Raw genomic sequence first — 12,077 nt, forward strand, 5'->3', positions numbered from 1 at the left:
AGAGAGATAACGCAAAGTGACTATTTTAGATATTTGGGATATATCATTAATAGAGAAGGAAATATAAAGGATGATGTATCATATAGAATTAAAGTGGGATGGATAAAGTGGAGGGGTGTTTTTGGAGTTTTGTGCATCTGATGTGTCCCTGTAAAACTAAAGGAATATTGTATCAAACAGTCATGCGACCAATTATGATGTATAGGGAGGAATGTAAGGCAGTTGAGAAGCGGCATATTGATAAACTATCTATAGTGGAAATGGGAATGTTACGATGGATGTACGGGGATAATGTAAGGAATGGACTTATTAAAGAAGATATGGGAGCTTTATTCATACTAAGCTTTGAGAAAGTCGTTTGAGATGGTATGATCATGTTCAACAGTAGCCAATGGATGCACTGGTAAAGAGGAATGACTTGATCCAACAGAATAATATAAAAAAAGCTTGAGGTAGGCAATAAGTGACCATAGAAGAGGTAGCGAAGAAAGACATACATAAATTAGGCTTTGTCCGAGTATGATCTCAAATAGTGCAGAATGGCTAGGATTCAAGTAGCGGACCCCCTTTAGCTGTGTTCTACTTCATTAATGTTCTTAATAAACTATTTGCTTACTTATACTTTTCTTTTTCCTTGTCTTTGCTTGGATCTATGTAGCCGACCTCATTAAGTTGGGATTTATTATTGTTATTGTTATTGTAGTAGTACTAAGGGGTATATGAGAATGATGGTTTTGAGTCTCTTGTGTGCCCATTGAGATGGTTTGTTACTTTGTTTATTTATGAATATTAATGGCTAGAGAAAAGATTTTCACTAAATCTGCCTTTAAGAACTATAGGTCCACTTAAAGTATTGCAGGCGGGGTTGCAAAAATCCACGAATTGGATTGGAATTGACTAGGACCGATCTCGATTGTTAGCATTTCAAATCGAATATTCACACCAAGATTCCTCTAAATCGATGGATTTTCTGATAAAATGCCCGATTCTAAGGTTCTAGGGACTGATACCAATCCAATCTGAATAGGCAGGGGCTGATTATGTTATGGATTCCTGTTTTTAAAACCTTGACTGCAGGCTAGTAAAGAAAGAGAAACTTCCACCCCCCCCCCCCCCCACCCCACCCCACCCACCCAACCCAACCCAACCCAACCCAACCCACCCACGCTCCCCTCCCAACACCCCACATGTGACGTTGGTGTCCATTATCTTAATTATAGTCCCACATTGCTTACTTTTCAAGATATTTTACTTTTATATTATTTGTCGTAAAAGGCTACACTAGTAATCGGTAGGCTAGCGTTTGGTAGGGTAAGGGTCTCGGCGTTTTGAACCATCTTAAGTTGATTAATTACGCAGCTGTGCTCTTACCCTTTTTAAGAAGCAAATTTGCATATCTTTTTATCATTTAAAAGAGGCCATTCATTAATCGTGTTGATCACATGAACTCACTGAATCCACCGAGGAAGATGACCGGTATCCTCGATCTGGTCTATATTCTTTGAGCTTGAAGGATGACTTCAATAGCTTGGTGGTTTTGTCTTTTGAATATCAACTTATTATGGGAGATCCACAGGCACCAGACAAACAAACTGCACAGGTTTAACACCATGGATGATCCTTCAGCTTCTATATATTCTTCCACAAAGCACCCAGCGAATGGAATCAGCTCTGGGAAATAGGGAGAGAGAAAATCAATTGAGGGGGGAGGTAGGTCAATTTCATTAGTCAAGGTGATTGCTTATCCTTTAGAAGATGCCATGGCATATTGGCTAATATAGCTTGAATATGGAGCTTGGTATCCCTGAAACCAAAGTCTCCAGCTTCCCTGGATAGAGACACCTTTCTCCATTGTGTTTTCTTCTTGACCCATGTTCTCCTCAGAAAATATTGCAAGCAGCTGATTTTTGTTTATCATAGTGCATATTTGGCAACTTAAAATAAGCTTAAGCAATGGAAGTCATAGTAAGAACTTTAGACTTCAAGAGTTGAACAGTTGCTGCCTACTTGTTTCAAGCAAAATGGTATTTACAGTCTGGAACAACTGACCAATTTTATACTTTTGCCATTCTGATTTTCCTCCCTTACAATGTAGACTATCAAGCACATCATTTTTTGAAAGGCTGGAGCTGTTATGTTTCGAAAATTATGTCAGAGAAATGGACTGAAAGTAATATATTAAAAATGAGTAATATTACTTGGTTGTCCGGTATGTCATCTCCATCTTTTCTGAGTCATGCCTACAAGTTTGGACTGCGTATGGCTATGCAAAAACTGTTCTATTCTGACATTGACATTTTCTCTGAATTCTGTTGGGTTTTACTACATTTACAAACTGACATTGCTTGGATTGCTTTGCTAAGAGGAGAAGAGGATATTTGGTCTCTAATCCTGCAAAGGAGCAAGGTCTAGAGAATGTTATATGAATGTGTTTTATCTCTTATGCTGGATCTGAACTTTACCATTCCTTGGTTTAGTGATACATTCTGTTTGCATATGTTGCTGAAACTAGATGTAGCAAAGCTATGAAATGCTTGGTTCCACCAAGAAAAGAACCCCTTCCTCCCTTAGGAGGTCAGACAATGTCACGAGAAGCCCCAAATCAGGCAATCAAAAAGTCAGAGAAAGTAATAATTCCTAGTGTGTCTATGCTGTTGGTCTGTTGTGGCTCAATGCTTACCAATCCTTATGCTGTTTAGGCTGCTAATTTTATTTCTCTTAGAATTGTTGACAAACTCCAAATAAAAAAAGTTTACACAGTTACTGTCGAAAATATTCTCTGGTATTCTTGAAACATTTGGGATGTAATTGAAAACAATGTTCTTCTGAAACATCATATATATTGCCTAAAAGGTAACTTTGCTAGCACTTGTTAGCAGAGTGCTGACAGTCGATGGCTCATTCGGAAAAGCTTTATTGGCCTTCTGACAGTCATCCAACAAGATTATATTTTCTCAGTGCTTTCAGTTCTGCACTCACTCAGCCTGGATCTTTTGACTGCAATCATCACGGGAGTAAGCACTAAGCAGGTAAACAATAGGACATGCATCAGTTTTTGATATATCAGTGAATCCTTTTGTGAGGAGAGATCTTGTGGAGAACAGCATCAATGCCCAATTCCATGATCATCCTCCTCAACTCTGCAACTTAGTGAACTGATTAAATGTTTTTACATGTATACCTTGTAATGTATTATACTCATCTTGTTAAGGGATTATCTATCCACTCTTCTGCATGTTCTTAATTTGCAATGAAATTGGGAGTGTGATAGAATGGAAGTTTAAACACAACCGATTTACCTCAGTTTTGGAGTTCAGAGGACTCCATTCAGAATGTAACCAATTTTTTTTTTTTCGGCAACGTGGGATGTGGGGGTTGCCTTCTTCTAACACATATCAAAGTCATGTCAACCTTGGTCCCCTATCACTCCTGCGATGCATATATGCTGAACATGGAGAGGGTATGCACACATTATTTATTTATTTATTTCTATCTTATCTAACTGTCCAATGGAACAACGCAATTAACAAGGATCGAGTAGTGGACTGAAGAGATGCATCCCGAAACCGAAGTACTAAACTTTTGGGGAAAACCCATTTTATCAAGAAGATGAGATATAAAACGCTATTTCACCGAGCCGTAAGCTCGTTTCATGTTAAGTTTCATCACAATGAAATACTTTTTCCCTTTTTGTTTCTTCTTCTTCACATAGTGTAACACCTCATGAGCCATATATATATATATATTGGCTGCTTGGGAGCAAAAGCTGATGGATCGGGATCCTCTCCTAAGTGTTGATCGCCAAGGTATTGCCCATAGATATTTGGGCGATCAACACATGTTCAAGTGGTGATTCAACTACTTTGAACATGGCGTCTTTATTCTGATCAATAGAAGCACAATCACTAGATCACCGTTTGAATATATGTCGGTCGTCCAACTAACTATGGGCTGATCTGAATGACCCCATTCAGGAGAAGAGCCGAATCCAAGGCTGACTGGGTGGGGGAGACCACGTTCAGTAAGTGCAGCTACGATACCCCACATAGGCTGATTTGGTGGTGGACTCAGGGACAACCAACCACCTTAGGAATCAAGAAAATTAGGGTATCATTGCTACCAGATGGGAAGCATCCTCTAGTTAGAGAAAAAAATTGAAACAAAACTGACAACATTGGCATGCGTTAGTTCCTAAAATTTCTGAAAAAAAAAAAAAAAGAAAAAAAAAAAGGGAAAAAATCATCCACACCTGAAGATTTGAGTTGCACCACAGAGAACAAGGTCTCGGGTCTCTTCAATTGATGGTTGATGAAACAACATCTGGTTGTCCTCATCCGAAATACAAGAATCGATAAAGCTAAGAGCCTTGCCCATGGCCTCCTCACTAAGTCCATTTTATATGTGGGAAGGCTAAATTTCTATTATATATTATAGAGGAAATTACACTCCCCTCCTTTGAACTATGGCTTAATATCAAGTTATCCCGCATCCTTTCATATATATCAACATCCTCCTCTATAGTTTGAAGATGTTTTCAATGGTACTTCTTCCGTTAGATAGCCCTATTAAATGTTGACATCATCATTCAAACATGTAATTTTCTATCGAAACTACCCTTCCTATATAAATTAAGCCTTAAGTCCTAAAAAAGTTAAACTCAAGATCTCTTCATTGTGATTGGCCTTTTTCCCTTCTTCATTGATGTGCTTCCATCTCTCCACCGCTCACAGCATCACGAACTTCTATTAATCCCACCGACGTATAGAACTGACGAAGGCTTCCGGAGGAGCTTCGACGTATTCCAATACTGACCGATGGTACCTGAGTTTGGTGGACCAATTCCGACTTCGTTCATTCATATGTATAATGAACAATGTGCAAAGATTACAACAAAAGGCCATGAAAAAGTGTAAAATCAATTTTTTTAAATCTTTTACAGGCGATGTGGATCACCACCTTTGCTTTACATAAAGCAAATCAATGTTTCATCTAAGTGAACCCAAAAGTGCAACCTTCCGTGCAGGTTTACACCATCTCTAGTAATTTCAAAACCTTCTCAACAATAGAGGCTCCAAAATCAGGTCGTTGGAGCAATTTCCCCAACAATTGGACTACCCCAAGTCTCACGATCTATAATCTGATTCGCTGCTGCATAGATACCGAAATCAAGCAAAATAATCCAACTTCAATTGTCGTGGCCGTCAAATCATCCGTCACGGGGCTCAACAAACGCATCAGTTCGAGTAAGACGCCTTCCTTCTTGGCGATCAGAAGTTTAGATTCTGGGTCCACGGCTATGGCTTCCAAAACCCGAGCTGATGCGATTTTGAAATCCAAGCTTCCCTTCTGAAGGACCAAAAGAATGGAAGACATGAAATCATGGTCGCCGTTGATAAATCTCATGAGCTACTCATCCTTGTAATTTGTAAGATCAAACACCAAGAAACATGATTAATAAAGAGACAATAGATCTGTACGACGCAGAGATTTAACGAGGTTCACACACCAGGGTGGTGTGCTACGTCCTCGGGTGAAGAAAAAGATGATTCACTATGCAAAAGAGAGATTGCACTCTAGCAGTGGCGAGGAAAAACTCACCCTAAAACCCTAGCTCGAAAAACCCCAAAAGACAATGACTTTCTCAACAAGCAACAGTACATTATATATACTCCAAATCGCTGGTCGACCCATCGGGTCGCGGTCGATCCGGTCGAACCATACCATGGGGCGTAGCCCCCGTACCCTCATACAAGATCAGTGATGGGCTCCGGGCTTGGGCCTATCGGTCCAACCCCTCTGCTTCTATCACAAATCTCAAAAAAATCCCCATTCGGGTCGCCACCAAAATATGTCAGATCGGGTCAAGAATTCGAGACAAACTTAACAAATCTCCACCTTGCCTTGAATTCTCCTCCAACAGATAAACAAATAGCTAATATCTTCATCTTCTCCAATAGCCCTCGAAAGGGCTAAACTCAAACACAACAAACACCAAGTAAGATCAAGCAATGCTCGAACTTACCAACACATAAAGGCTTAGTCAACATATCAGCTGGATTGTCTTCAGTACCAATCTTCAACACTTGAATATTACCTTGAAAAATTATCTCTTTTATGAAATGATACTGAACATCAATGTGCTTTGTCCTCTCATGATACATTGGACCTTTAGTCAAGTGAATAGCACTCTGATTATCACAATGGACAACAGTCACCCCATGGTCCATGCTGAGTTCTCCCAACAAACCTCTAAGCCAAATAGCTTCTTTAATTGCCTCAGTCACTGCCATATACTCTACTTCAGTAGTAGATAATGTAACTGTAGCCTGTAAGGTAGCTTTCCAACTAACCGTACTTCCTCCAAGAGTAAATACATAGCCTGTGAGTGACCTCCTCTTGTCAAGATCACCTGCATAATCTGAATCAACATAACCAGATAAACTATCACCATTCCTCCCAAACTCCAGACAAACATCAGAGGTCCCTTTCAAGTACCTAAGTATCCACTTCACTGCTTCCCAATAAGCTTTACCTGGACATGACAAATATCTGCTCACCACACTGACAGCTTGTGAAATGTCAGGATGAGTGCAAACCATAGCATACATAACGGAGCCAACTGCACTAGAGTATGGAACACGTGACATGTACTCCACCTCTTCATCTGTCTTAGGTGATAGAGCAGTTGAAAATCTAAAATGAAATGCAAGAGGAGTAGTTACAGGTTTGGCATCTTTCATGCCAAAACGATTCAATACCTTCTCAGTGTACTTTTGTTGAGATAGCCACAGCTTCCCTGCTTTTCTATCCCTCTTGATCTCCATACCAAGGATCTTCCTTGCTGCCCCCAAATCTTTCATCTCAAATTCAGAACTTAATTGTTCCTTCAACCTATTGACCTCATTCCTATCTTTTGCTGCAATCAACATATCATCAACATAAAGCAACAAATATATGAATAATTCATCAGAGAGCTTTCTGAAATAAACACAACAGTCATATTGATGCCTGGAGTATCCAAAACTAGCCATAACTGAATCAAACCTTTTATACCACTGTCTAGGAGACAGTTTCAAACCATATAGGGACTTCTTCAACAAGCATACATGGTCCTCTTTACCTTCAATAACAAACCCTTCAGGTTGATGCATATAAATCTGTTATTCTAGTTCACCATGCAAGAATGTCGTTTTCACATCAAGTTGCTCCAACTCCAAATCATGCATAGCAACTAAAGCAAGTAGGACACGAATAGAACTATGCTTAACAACAGGTGAGAAAATATCATTAAAATCAATTCCTTGTACCTGACTGTAGCCCTTTGCAATCAAACGTGCCTTGTACCTAGCATCTTCAACACCTGAGGCAGATTCCTTCTTCTTGAAGACCCATTTGCAACCAACAATTTTCTTCCCTGTTCTTAGCTTCACAAGCTCCCAAGTCTAATTGTTATGAAGAGATTCCATCTCCCCATTCATGGCAATCAACCATTTTGTAGAATCAATTGAAGCAACAGCTTCAGAATATGTTGCAAGCTCATTATTTTCAATTGTATCTGCAACAGATAATGCATAAGCAGCAAATTCAGCATGCCCATACTTTTGTGGTTGTCCTATATTCCTCCTTGGTCTATCCTTGGCAATGATGTACCACTCTTCTTCTTGATTCTCTTGAGCATCATCTCCTTTAGTAAAAGTAGGTAGCTGGACTAAAGTAGATTATGCTTTGTTTGAAGATGAACCACCAATTTCAAACTCCACCTTCTCTCTAGATTTTTCTTGACCTTCATCACAATGAATAGGAGCTTCTTTCCTAGGATGCAACATAGCAGATTCATCAAAAGTAACATCTCTGCTAATAAGAAAATTTGGAGACTTTGGATCAGGACACCACAACCTATATCCTTTCACTCTATATCCATACCCAAGAAAAATGCATTTCTTAGCACTAGGTTCCAACTTCCCTTCATTTACATGTGCATAAGCAGGACATCCAAATACTTTTAAATTTGACTAGTCTGCAGGTTTACCTGACCAAACTTCTTCTGGAGTCTTGCACTCAATAGCTGTGCAAGGAGATCGATTCACCAACAAGGTTGCTGTGTTAACTACTTCTGCTCAGAACTCCTTGCCCAATCCTGCATTTGATAACATACATCTCACCTTTTCTAACAAGGTTCTATTCATACGCTCTGCCACTCCATTCTACTGGGGTGTTTTAACAACTGTATGGTGTCTTGCAATACTTTCATTTTTGCAGAACTCATTAAAGTCACCTTCACAAAACTCTAGGCCATTATCGGTTCTCAACCTTTTAATTTGTCTCTCGGTCTGCTTCTCAAGTAAATTCTTCCACTGTTTGAAAGTGACAAATACTTCATTTTTTTACTTCAAAAAATAGACCTAAACCTTCCTAGAGAAATCATCAATGAAAGTAAGTAAGTATCTTGCACCAACCCCCTTTGAAGCAACCCTGGAGGGCCCCTATAGGTCTGAATGAATGTAATCCAAAGTTCCCTTGGTCCTGTGAATAGCAGTACTGAAACTAACTCTTTTTGCTTCCCAAACACACAATGCTCACAGAACTCCATTGCTCCAGTACTCTGACCACACAACAAGCCCCTTTTACTTAATGATGCCATCCCTCTTTCACTCATATGGCCTACCTCATATGTCATAAATTTGTGATATCTGATTCAGACATAGATGATGAAGCTGCTGCAACAGACCCAGTGACTGTAGTACCCTGCAACACATACAAACTGTCAACATTGATTCCTTTCATCAATAAGAGAACACCCTTATTGATATTTATGACTCCACCTTCAGTTGTATACTTACACCCATTTGAATCAAGAGTGCCTAAGCTGATGAGATTCTTCTTCAAATCAGGGACATGCCTGACATTAGACAATGTTCTAATAATGCCATCATATATCTTGATATTGATCGTTCCCATTCCAATAGTCTTACAACAAGTATTATTTCTCATCAACATAACTCCACCTCGAACTGATTCGTATGTGAAGAACCATTCACGATTGGGACACATATGGTAGGAACAACCAGAGTCAAGAATCCATTCATCCTGTGATCTAACTTTATCATCAGTCACCAAAAGCATATCAGACTCACTCTCATCTTCAGCAATACTAGCTTCTGCAGAATCATCTCTTTTCTGTTGATTTTGAGCACCACCACCTGCCTTCTGCTTATTTAAAAGCTTATAGCATTCAGATTTAATATGCCCCTTTTTCTTACAGTAATTACAGATTAAATTCTTGTGCTTAGATTTTGATCTAGTCTTCTTTTTGTCACCATCTGAATCTTTTCATTCGTTCTCCCTCTAACTACCAAACTAACACCATCAGATTTATTGGTAGATGTCAACTCATCATCAATCTTCTGTTTGCTTTGCAGATTCGTTTTGACATCCTCAATAGAGATTGTCTCTCTGCCATAAATCATGGTATCCCTAAAATGCTTATAAGATGGAGGCAGAGAACATAACAATAATAGGGCCAAATCTTCATCGTCTATTTTAACATCTATCATTTTCAAATCAGTAACAATAGAATTGAACTCAAATATGTGGGATTTAATAGAAGTACCTTCACCCATATGAAGGATATACAATTGTTGCTTCAATCTCAACCTATTGGTGAGGGATTTAGTGAGGTAGAGGTTCTCTAACTTCACCCATAAATTTGCAGCCGTTTTCTCTGAGAGAACTTCCTATAGAACATCATTCGAAAGACACAACTGAATAGTTGAAAGGGCTTTATCATCCAAATCGTTCCAATCATCATCAGACATAGTTGCAGGTTTTTTCGCCGCCCCAAATAGGGTTTTCTTCAAACCCTGCTACGTGAGAACAACCATCACTCGGACCTGCCATAAACTAAAACTGATGTTGCCGTCGAACCTATCAATATCGTATTTCGATGAAGCCATGGATCGAAGTAACCCAGAGCTCTGATACTAGTTTGTAAGATCAAACACTAAGAAACACGAATAATAAAGAGACAATAGATCCGTACGACACAGAGATTTAATGAGGTTCACACACTAGGGTGGTGTGCTACGTCCTCGGGCGAAGAAGAAGATGATTCACTATGCAGAAGAGAAATTACACCCTGGCAGCGACGAGGAAAATCTCACCTTGAAACCCTAGCTCGAAAAATCCCAAAATATAATGACTTTCTTAATAAGCAATAGTACATTATATATACTCCAAATCGTGGGTCGACCCATCAGGTCACGAACCATACCGACCCAACCTGTCACACCCCGTTCACACAGAACTGGGCTAGTGACCGGGTTAACACCGGTTAACCCAAACCTGCCAGGATCATCTGATACAGTATCCAGCCACAGCATACACGCAACTAAGAAAGTGTTCAACAGTTCAGCGGAAGACTTGATTTACCTGTAAATATTCCTAATATACTTAAACCCAAATTGTAATACATAGTTAAGTACATGTGGGCCCACAGGCATGATATTCACATAAAAAATACAATTTACATATCAAGTACACAAAAGGAATCATTAAAAATCAAAGAGTACAGCTCGGCTCGGTATCAAAAGTAGAGCTCAGCTCGGTATCAAAAAGTAGAGCTCAGTTCGGTATCAAAAGTAGAGCTCAGCTCAGTATCAAAAGCAGAGCTCAGCTCGGTATCAAAAGTAGAGCTCAACTCGGTATCAAAACTGCGGTCCCACAGCACAGCCCTCGCACGAGCAATCCGTGTAGTGCTCTAATTCCTCGAGGGCCCACCAATCCTCTTCAGGGAATTCGACTGTGGGGCCCGACCCGTGCTCTTCAGATTGATGACCTGTAAAATTATTTAAAAGAAGTGCACACGTGGGATGAGCTCACTAGCTCAGCAAGTGAAAAGAAGGACCACACAGCAGTCCACACAACAAATCACAACTATATGCACTATATGCTATGTAATTTATTTTTAATCACTTCCACCTAAACAACATTACTAAGTCCTTGGTTTAGTGCTACTACAATCACAGTGCGCGTATACTCCGAGTACGAGCCGTGAACTCCATCCCGCGATACGCCCATAGGGCTGTCGGAGAAGGCCCACCGTGAGTACTTGGAAAAGTAAAATATGTCAACCACCGGCTCTCAACATAAAGTAAATGAGAGAAATAAAGGTGCTGACTCCAGCAATTTAAAAGCAGTACGATTGGCCCTCTTGAATATACCACCGGGGTTACCGACTGTCCTAATGACCAGTCGGGCGTATGGCTAACTGCCACAGTGACCCGACAACCGCGACCACTGCTTCCCCCCAAATGGTAACCCAACACCTCAACCCCTGTTGGGAAGGGTCGTAGCACGGGAAGATGATAATCCTACACCGCATGCTCTTATATGACATAGTACGATTGCATAATGCCTCTGCATCCCATTCCACGGGCCACCAATGCACTCGTTTTCAAGCCAACTACGGCATCTAGTCTACTAATGCATTATGCATAATGATGTCATCATTCATCACATATTCACATCATCATTTGACATTAAGAAAATAAACACAACACACAAGTCATAATAATATGAGGATGGCTAAGTTACATATAATTCGCATGATGACATGACTAGTCTAGATATAATTAAAAGAATGCCAAACAAGCCTTAACATAAGGCCAAATGTCCTCTCCCCACTTACCTGTAGTGTACAAGGACTCACGCTCGGTACGGGTGAGATCCGGTGCGAGAAGCATACGTTTTGGTGAACCTAACATAAGTGAATGGGGTTAGTATTTCACCATTTTGGGATCAAAATTAACACGATCCAATGATAAAATCATGTTTAAAATCCTAAAAGAAGGTCACACGTCCGTTTTGGGTCCGTTCGAACATAAAAATCATGTTGGGAGCCTCTCGGGTGGGTCAGACATCCCACCTGTCATGACCCACCAGTCAAACCCAGCGGTCATGACCGGCGGGCAGGTCGGTTGGGCCCGAGGGTCCTACTAAGACCAGCGGGTAGGTTGGCCCACCGGTCGGCCCATCGGTTGGGCCCGCTGGTTGGCCCCGAGGGTCTGCCCTCTCAGGCG

This window comes from Macadamia integrifolia, unplaced genomic scaffold, assembly GCF_013358625.1.
Source record: "Macadamia integrifolia cultivar HAES 741 unplaced genomic scaffold, SCU_Mint_v3 scaffold1000, whole genome shotgun sequence".
In the NCBI taxonomy this organism is placed as follows: domain Eukaryota; kingdom Viridiplantae; phylum Streptophyta; class Magnoliopsida; order Proteales; family Proteaceae; genus Macadamia; species Macadamia integrifolia.